Source organism: Bos indicus x Bos taurus, chromosome 11 (assembly GCF_003369695.1).
Source record: "Bos indicus x Bos taurus breed Angus x Brahman F1 hybrid chromosome 11, Bos_hybrid_MaternalHap_v2.0, whole genome shotgun sequence".
Lineage (NCBI taxonomy): Eukaryota > Metazoa > Chordata > Mammalia > Artiodactyla > Bovidae > Bos > Bos indicus x Bos taurus.
The window spans coordinates 48,878,149-48,887,440 of NC_040086.1; the positions used below are offsets into that span (position 1 = coordinate 48,878,149).

The 9,292-nt window shown below is 38.4% G+C and overlaps 1 pseudogene; it reads left to right on the forward strand.

The window, feature by feature from the left end:
• Positions 1-4,078: 4,078 nt before the first annotated feature.
• On the forward strand, positions 4,079-7,870 carry LOC113900831 (annotated as a pseudogene).
• Positions 7,871-9,292: the final 1,422 nt, after the last annotated feature.

Genomic DNA, 9,292 nt, shown 5'->3' on the forward strand with positions numbered 1-9,292 from the left:
AATCCCAGGGTAGCAGACACACTCACACTAACTCACATCACACACTTACACACGGTTACATGAACTCAGGGACATACACTCTCCAAAGCACTGACAAATTCACACACACTCATAGCCACTCACACTTCCAGATACCCACACACACATACTCACACATTAATTCACAACCACATACTTTCATATACTCATAAATTCACACATAAACACACCACCTTTATTCTTGCCCATTGTGGAAGTCAGTGAATGCCACACTAAGGAGCAAGGAATTGAAGCATTTTTAAGCACTTTGGCTCTCTTATTTTTATTGAAATAAATTTTAATTAGATAAGTAAGAAACAATAAATGAAACCACTTATAAGTTCACCAAACAGATTTATAGAAATATTAACGGAAGACAACTAGACTCATAGTGGTCATCATTTTTAAATTTATAGAAATATTGATTCTCTATGGTGTGTACCAGGAAATTACATAGTGTTGTCGGTCAATTATACTTTAAAAACAAACTCTTGGAAAAAAGAGATTGGATTAATGGTTACCAGAGGCTGGGGTGGAAGGGTAAGAGGTAGGATTGGATGAAGGTGGTGGTCAGAAGGTATAAACTTCCAGTTATAAGATAAGTAACTACTAGGGATGTAATGTATAATATGATAAAGATAATGAACACTGCTGTAGATTATAAATGAAAATTGTAAAGAAAGTAAATCCTAAGAGCTCTCATTACAAGGAAAACTTTTTGTCTATTTAATGTTGATCTCTATGAGATGATGGATATTCACTAAATCCACTGTGATCATCATTTCATGATGAATGTAAGTCAAATCATTAAGTTGTACACCTTAAAATTATATAATGCTGCATGTCTGATATCTCAATACTTTGGAAATTAATTAATTATAAAAAAAATTTACATAAATATCCATTTATGCCTTTCAATGAATATATTTATAAACAAGTATATGTTTATATAAAGTTATATATCATAAAAAATGTTTTGGAACAGCTTTTTAAATTTAACAAGATGTCATGAACATCATCCCAGTCAATAAATTTAGATTTCCTTCATCATTTCCATTGGTTTCCTCATATTCTATTTGAGGGGTGAACTCTAACCGGAGTCCTCAATTCTGGGACTCATGAGGCTTCTACTTGCAGGGCAGAGGTCGGGAGAGCCCAGCAACAGCTTGTGCAGTAGTCTGGGTGAGTGACACGAATGCCTTCATGAGACTGGTTGCCTCATAATCCCAAGATGACTACTGAGGCCCTCCAGGCCCTAGGGCCCCGCCCCAGGTGGAAAACTGAGAAGAGTGAAGCAGGAAAGGGAGGTACTTATATATATTTTTAAAAAGCAAATATTTCCCAGAGACCTTCAGCTTGTCTCATCAGTACGTCCAGGGGGTACTCGCAACTGTGAAGGGCTATACAGAAGGAAGCCTTTGGCTGGACTTTGAACCAAACTGAGATTCTGCCGGGAAGGACAGATGAGAAGTCACGGGATCAGGTAGGCAACAGCAGTATCAGCTACAGAAGAACTTCTTGCTAAACAGTGTTTTGAAGGAAAAATTGATGGCATTTTGTAACTAATCAGATACAAGAGACAGAGGAGACAGGAGGCAAAAGTTTTATAGTATTTGAAGGCTGAGGGGCCAGTGGTGAAGCAGGAAAATTAGGAAATGGAGCTTGTGTGTGAAAGCTGAGTTTGAGGTGTTGCATTTGTGTGGTCTGCTTGAGGGCAGGGCTGCCTCTGCTGTCACATCCGCCCTTGATTACTAGAACTGTCCTGAGACCAGATAGTCAGCTAAGGGTTCGCCTCCTGTAAGGAAACCAGGACTCAGAGAGGTCCAGTGAATGCTCCAAGGACACACAGCTCAAACCACATATGTCTGGGGATTTGAACTCAGACTCCAAAATCCAAGTTCGTCCCCACTCCACATTGGCCCTGTCTCTAGGTTTCTAGGCCAAAGTTGCTTGCCATCTGGCCGCCAGGTCAGGCGCTGTCCCCGCTCCCCTCCACAAGCCTCCTCTTTCCTAACCACGTGAAGATACCATGGTCTACATGTGGAGACCACATTAGTGAAGAGGAAAAAGCCCAAGAAGGTGACTCATGTCTTTCTTTACCGTATTCAGTAAATACACATATCAGTAAATACACACATATACAAATATTTTTGCGGAATTCAGTAAGATCAGATATTCCAGCAAGCCCTTTTCTGGGGTGCTAAGGGGTATGGACAAGGGGCCCTGGGGTCCCACGTGACAAGAACCTAGCACAAGTCCACAAGTCCTATCCGTTTGCGGTCGTGGGGTCCCATGGACCAGCCCATTGCAAGTCAATCTTCTTCAAGAAATCTTTGCTTTCCCCAGTGTCATGAAGATATCCTCTTGTTTCTTCTAGCAGTTTTGTAGTTTTTACATGTAGGTCTGCGATTCACCTCAAATACGCTGGGTTGAAATTCTGTTGCTTCAGATCAATTTGTTGAAAAGATTTTCATTTTCCCATTGAATTGCTTTGACATCTGGGTCAGAAATCAAATGACTGTATAAAGGTGGGTCTGTTCGTAGGTTCTTTATCACAGCAAGTACTGCATTAATAATAATAGCAAAACACTCTGATTCTTTTAAATGGGCACAATATTTGAACAGTCACTTCATAAAGGAAGAATAGCGAATAAATATTTGAAAAAGTGTTAAATACCATAACTCATGAGGGAATTCTATGTTAAAACTACCATGAAATGATGGCACCAAAATGACTACAATTAAAACAAGATCTCGCTTACGTGTGGTATCTGAAAATGAAACAAACAAAAGAAAACAAAAAAACAGAACTCGTAGAAACAGAGCCCTTTTCTGGGCGTGGGGCCCGATGTGGGCAGAGGGCAAAATAGGTGAAGGTGGTAAAAAAGCACAGGCTTCCAGGTGTAGAGCAAGTCCTGGGTGTGTAACCTAGAGCACAGTGACTATAGTTAGTAATACTTTATGTATATTTGAAAGCTGCTGAGACAAATCTTAAAAGTGCCCATCACAAGAAAAAAATCGTAATGTGGTGATGAATGACAACTAGACATCTGGTCATAGTCTTTTTGCAATCTATATTATATCAAAGCATTACGTTGTAAACCTGAAACATATCATATGTCATATGTCAATTACATCTCAAATTTTTTAAATGAATAATAATATCTATTTTGCAAAGATTACTGAGATATTAAAAATCATATTAAATATTTGTCATATGTGGGGAAGAAAAGACAATACTAAGTGTTAAGAAGGATGTGGAGCAATGGGTACTTCAAAAGTTGTTGGTGAGAATATAAAATGAACTTTTTAAACGTAGATTGACATTGTTTCACAGAGTTAAGTATACACATGCCATATAACCTCTACATGTCTACCCACACTAATGAAAACATATGCACATATAAAGACTATTACAAAAATGTTCACAGAAACATGACCCAGCACCTACACTCCTAGATATATACTCCAAAAAACTGAAAACAGAGATTCAAAGGGACACTTGTCATCAATGTTCATAACATTTTTCAAAATAACCAAAAGTGGGAATGACCCAAGTGTCCATTGATAGATGAATGGATCAACAACATATGGTGTATACATACAATGGAATATTATTCAACCATGAGAAGGAATAAAGTTCTGATACAGATAACAACATGGATGAACCTTGAAAGAATTAAGCTAAGTGAAGTAAGCCAGATACAAAATAATACATGAAATATCTATGTGAATATGTATATCTATATACATGAAATATCTATAAAAGGCAAATTCATAGGGATAGAAAATAGATCAAGGATTACCAGAGACTGAGGGGAGGGGAAAAGACGGAATTATTGCTATTGGTTACTGAGTTTCTATTTAAGGTCATAAAAATAAATTTTGGAAATAGAGCAGAATATTTAATTAGTGCCACTGAATTGTACATTTTGAAATGGCTACAATGGCAAGTTTGTGTTATATGTATTTTACCACAACAATAACAAAAAAAAGAGAGAGAGAGAGATAATGCTCTTAGAAACTTTCCCACAAAAGCCAAACATCAGAAATAACCCAAATGCCCACCAACAGGTAAATGGATAAATAAAGTTTAGCCATACAATGCAATACTACTTGGTGATAAAAAAGAAATAAAATGCTAATACATGCAACAAAATAGATGAATGCCAAACACTGAGCAAAAAGATACGAAACACAAAAAAACTACACTCTGCATGATCCCATTGATATGAAATTCTAGAACAGGCAAAATTCACATCTGGTGAAAAAGAGCAGAAAAATGATAGGAGGGGAGAAGAGGATGTGGGAGTTTTGGGGAAAGTACACAAAGGGGCTCTCTCAGGTGATGAAAGTGTTCTCCATCCTGACTGGGGTGTGAATCTCATGGGTACATGCATCTATCAAATCTCATCAGTCTCTACACTTAAGATTTATGCATTTCACTATATGTAATCACGTCCCAACAAAACGAGTATCCAAAAATGCTTAAGTTACAATCTCATGGTTCCTAATGAACATTAGGGATTCCCTGGTGACTCAGTGGTAAAGAATTGGCCTGCCAGTGCAGGAGATACAGGTTCAACTCCTGGTTCGGGAAGATCCCCTGGAGAGGAAAATGGCAACCCACTCCTATATTCTTGCCTGGGAAATCCCACGGACGGAGGAAACTGGTGGGCTACAGTCCATGGGGTCTCGAAAGTTTGGACACAACTTAGCAACTAAACAACAGCAACAATGAACATTATCAAATACTTTCCAAAAGTATTCTATCAGTTTACACTGCCATTACCTACAAGTTTGCTGTACTTTCACCAGCGTTAGATATTATCATAGTCTTTCATCTGCAAATGTAATGAGTAGAAATAGTAAGTACTTTTAATCTCCACTTAGGACCACAAATTGTTTAATATTTTCCCAAATATTTATTTACTGTCAAATGCATTTGGGGAGGAGGACTTTCCTAGTGGTCCGGTGGTTAAGAACCTACCTCACAATGCAAGGAATCTGTGTTCGATCCCTGGTCAGGGAACTGGGATTGCACAAGCCACTGAGCAGCTAAGCCCTCCCAAACACAACTAGAGAGTCCCAGCATAACAACAAAAGATCTCACATGATGCAATGCAGTTCCTGCAACTGAGACCAGAGGCAGCCAAATAAATACATATCTACATATATTTTTTAAACTTTTTATTTGGGGGAATTATCTTTCTTATTTTGATTTTGGCCCTTGCCCATTATCTATTAGACTCTACTACTTTCTTTTTAAATTTCTAAGGATTCTTTATGTCATAAGTATATTAATGGTATGATTAAACTACTCCACTTGGGGGAGGAGAGGGGATTAAAAAAAGCAATAGTAAACATTAAAAAAAAATAAAACAAAATACTCCGAATGCTTTGTCACTTCATAGCTTACCTTTAACTGCTGGTGATGTTTTTCTTTTGCTTAGAAAGGTTTCATTTTCTATAGTCAAACACATCTTTTCTTTATGACTTGTTTTTTCAGTTTAGAAAGTTGTCATGTCATTATTGCCTTTATCTAAAAAAATTTTTTTTCAAATTTTTGCTGTTACCTAGTTTTTTTTTTGTTACCTAGTTTTTTAATGTGGTATTATTTTAATTCTCTGGAACTTTATTTTAGTAAGATATGCAGGAATCAAATTTTATTCTTTACAAAATGATATGTTCACTTAATTTAAATTGTTGATGGTATATTTTCCCTGGTTTCCCTGATTTTCTGCCGATTTGAATTTATTCTTTTATCATATATCAAGTTACCTTTAATAAAATCAAATTCTGAGCTATTTCTTCTGTCCCACTGGTCTGAATATCTAGTGTTCTATTTAACACCACGTGGTTTAACTACGGCAACTTTCTTTTCAGATTTTTCTCTGATAGTACTTTACTTTAAAAGTATACTTTGAAAAACAAGAAAAAGTATCTTTAAAATATTTTATATGCTTTAATACTTTATTTTCCAAAAGCATGTATAAAGTATATTGTGCGTGTGTGTGTGTGTGTGTGTGTGTGTGTGTGTGTGTGTGTGTGTGCATAGTTGCGTTCAACTCTTAGCGACCCCATGGCCTGTAGCCCGCCAGGCTCCTCTCTCCATGGAATTTCCCAGCCAAGAATACTGGAGTGGGTTGCCATTTCCTACCCCAAGGGATCTTCCTGACCTAGGGGTCAAACCCGAGTCTCTTGCATGTCCTGCACTGGCAGGCGGATTCTTTGCCACTGTGTTAATACTAAATACTGCTGCTGCTGCTAAGTCGCTTCAGTCACGTCCGACTCTGTGCGACCCCATAGTCGGCAGCCCACCAGGGTCCCCTGTCCCTGGGATTCTCCAGGCAAGAACACTGGAGTGGGTTGCCATTTCCTTCTCCAATGCATGAAAGTGAAAGGTGAAAGTGAAGTCTCTCAGTCGTGTCCGACTCCTAGCGACCCCATGGACTGAAGCCCACCAGGCCCCTCCATCCATGGGATTTTCCAGGCAAGAGTACGGGAGTGGGGTGCCATTGGCTTCTCTGACTAAATACTGAAGATAACAATTTAGAAATTTTTTTTACTAATAAACTATCACAATGAAATTCTCATATCAAATTTTGTGAAAACTAAAAATTAATATGGAAAAAATTCCTCTCTTTGCAGTCACTTTTCCAGCCATGAGCATACTATGACTTTCAGTTTTTCTGTCTTCCTTTACACCTCTCAAAAAAGTTTTAGGAATAACTCAGACTCAGGGACACTGAGCTCCATCGAGTGGCCGGAAATGGTGACTGAAAAGCACGACTCCCACCCTCACATCCCCGAGGCCACAGGAGGGACCCACCGCCCTCCGAGGAAGGTGCAGCTTAGAGGCACTGCGCTCACACAGTCCCATACTTGGCACATGACTCTGAGCTTACTCATGGGGCATTTTCGTATAACGAAATGAAATGGTAGAAAAAGAAAGAGATCATTAGAGGCAGTAAAGCTAAAATAAATGGAAAGATCATCAGCCCACTGGAGAAAGTAGGTGGTGAAAAACAGAGTGAAGCAAGGTTTTATATTTTACCAGGCCACCTGAAATTTAACTAACAAGTGACTGCTCTACAAAACAAAAACAAAGAAACAAAAAACCTGCTCTTTCTTTAGAGAGCTGCTCTATTCAGTTCCAATTACATGAAATAAATCAGCCCCTTGAGGTTAACTGTCTGCTTTTCCTGATTATACTTGGAAAAATATTAAATAGCCTCACACTTGGAATAAGAAGGGAAAAAATACCCACCAAAACTGTATGGAGTATTTTGCTTTTCACTGGTCTTCATGGATCTTTTTCTTCTGTAAACATTTCTGTTGTATCATATTTCAGGAATTTAGTACTTTAAGGCATTAGATTTACTGAGTACTATGTCTGCCTATTTATCCAAATTATTTCCTTGACTTACAGCTTTTTGCAGCCACGAGTTCTCCAGTTTTCTTTTTTATTTATTTATTTACTCATGAATTTATTTCCTTGGCTGTGGCAGATCTTAGCGGCAGCATGTGAACTCTGAGTTGTGGCATGCAGAATCTTCAGCTGCAGCAAGTGGGATCTAGTTCCCTGACTAGGGACTGAACCCCAGCCCCCAGCATTGGGAGAATGGAGTCTTAGCCACTGGATCATCATGGAATCTCTCCAATTTTCCTGATAGCATGTATAGATTATTACCCAAATTTCTCTAAAGTCATCAAGTTTCTGTTTATGTCAACACTTCGTTTTAATTTAATTTGAATTTAATTTAATTTGAATTTAATTTGAATTTCAGTCCTTGCTTATGTTTTGAGAGCTCCAACTATCTACTAAAACCTGAAGACACAGTGTGTTTAGTCTTATCAATGCTCTTTTGATTTCAGCATTTAGGGCTACTGCCTGTCATTTTCCATAGTGACGATTTTATTTATGACATAACCTCGGGTCAGAAGTCATGATCCTTTTATAGGCTATTTAGGGTAACTTCCTGTATGCATGAGACGATCTTCTCTTCCCTTTTTATCCCATTCCAATTATAATGAGAGCTCTAAAAAATACTCTTGTCCAAACTCATTATCTGTTTTCTTGGTACCTGGTAACCATCAGTGCTACTTCAAGTAGTCATCCTTTTACTGAAAGTACAGTCCCTAGCATATTTGAAGAGGAACATTCTTTGGTTCTACTTTGTCAATAGTTTTCTTAGAGCTACAGTGGATTGGTTTAATTGTCACAAGCTTAACTTAAGGGACATCATTTTGGGCTTCCCTGGTGGTCTAGTGGTTAAAAATTGGCCTCCCAATGCAGGGGGTGTGGGTTCAATCCCTGGTGACAGAACTGAGATCCCACATGAGGGTCAGCTAAGCCCCGAGCCGCAGCTACTGAGCCTGAACACTCTAGAACCTGTGCTCCACATTAAGAGAAGCCTGAGCAACACAGTTAGACAAAAAAAAAGACTGCACACCACAACAAAGACCCTGCACAGCCGAAAAACGCAGCACAGCCAAAAAAAAAGAAACATCATATGTCTTGTGGTTCCATTTGTCAACTAGAAATGCAGCTTTGTCCGCTTATAATTCATAATCTTGAGCAAATTGAAAATAATCAATAATATATCAGAGAAATGCAAATCAAAACTACAATGAGGTACCAACTCACGCCGGTCAGAATGGGTGCTATCAAAAAGTCTACAAACAGTAAATGCTGGAGAGGGTGCAGAGAAAAGGGAACTCTTTTACACTGTTGGTGGGAATGCAAACTAGTACAGCCACTGTGGAGAACAGTATGGAGATTCCTTAAAAAACTGGAAATAGAACTGCCATACAACCCAGCAATCCCACTACTGGGCATACACAACGAGGAAACCAGAATTGAAAGAGACACGTGTACCCCAATGTTCATCGCAGCACTGTTTACAATAGCCAGGACATGGAAGAAACCTAGATGTCCATCATCAGATGAATGGATAAGAAAGCTGTGGTACATATACACAATGGAGTATTACTCAGCCATTAAAAAGAATGCATTTGAATCAGTTCTAATGAGGTGGATGAAACTGGAGCCTATTATACAGAGTGAAGTAAGTCAGAAAGAAAAACACCAATACAGTATATTAACACACATATATGGAATTTAGAAAGATGGTAATGATGACTCTACTTGCAAGACAGCAAAAGAGACACAGATGTAAAGAACAGACTTTTGGACTCTGTGGGAGAAGGCGAGGGTGGGATGATTTGAGAGAATAGCATTGAAACATGTATATTACCATATGTGAAAGAG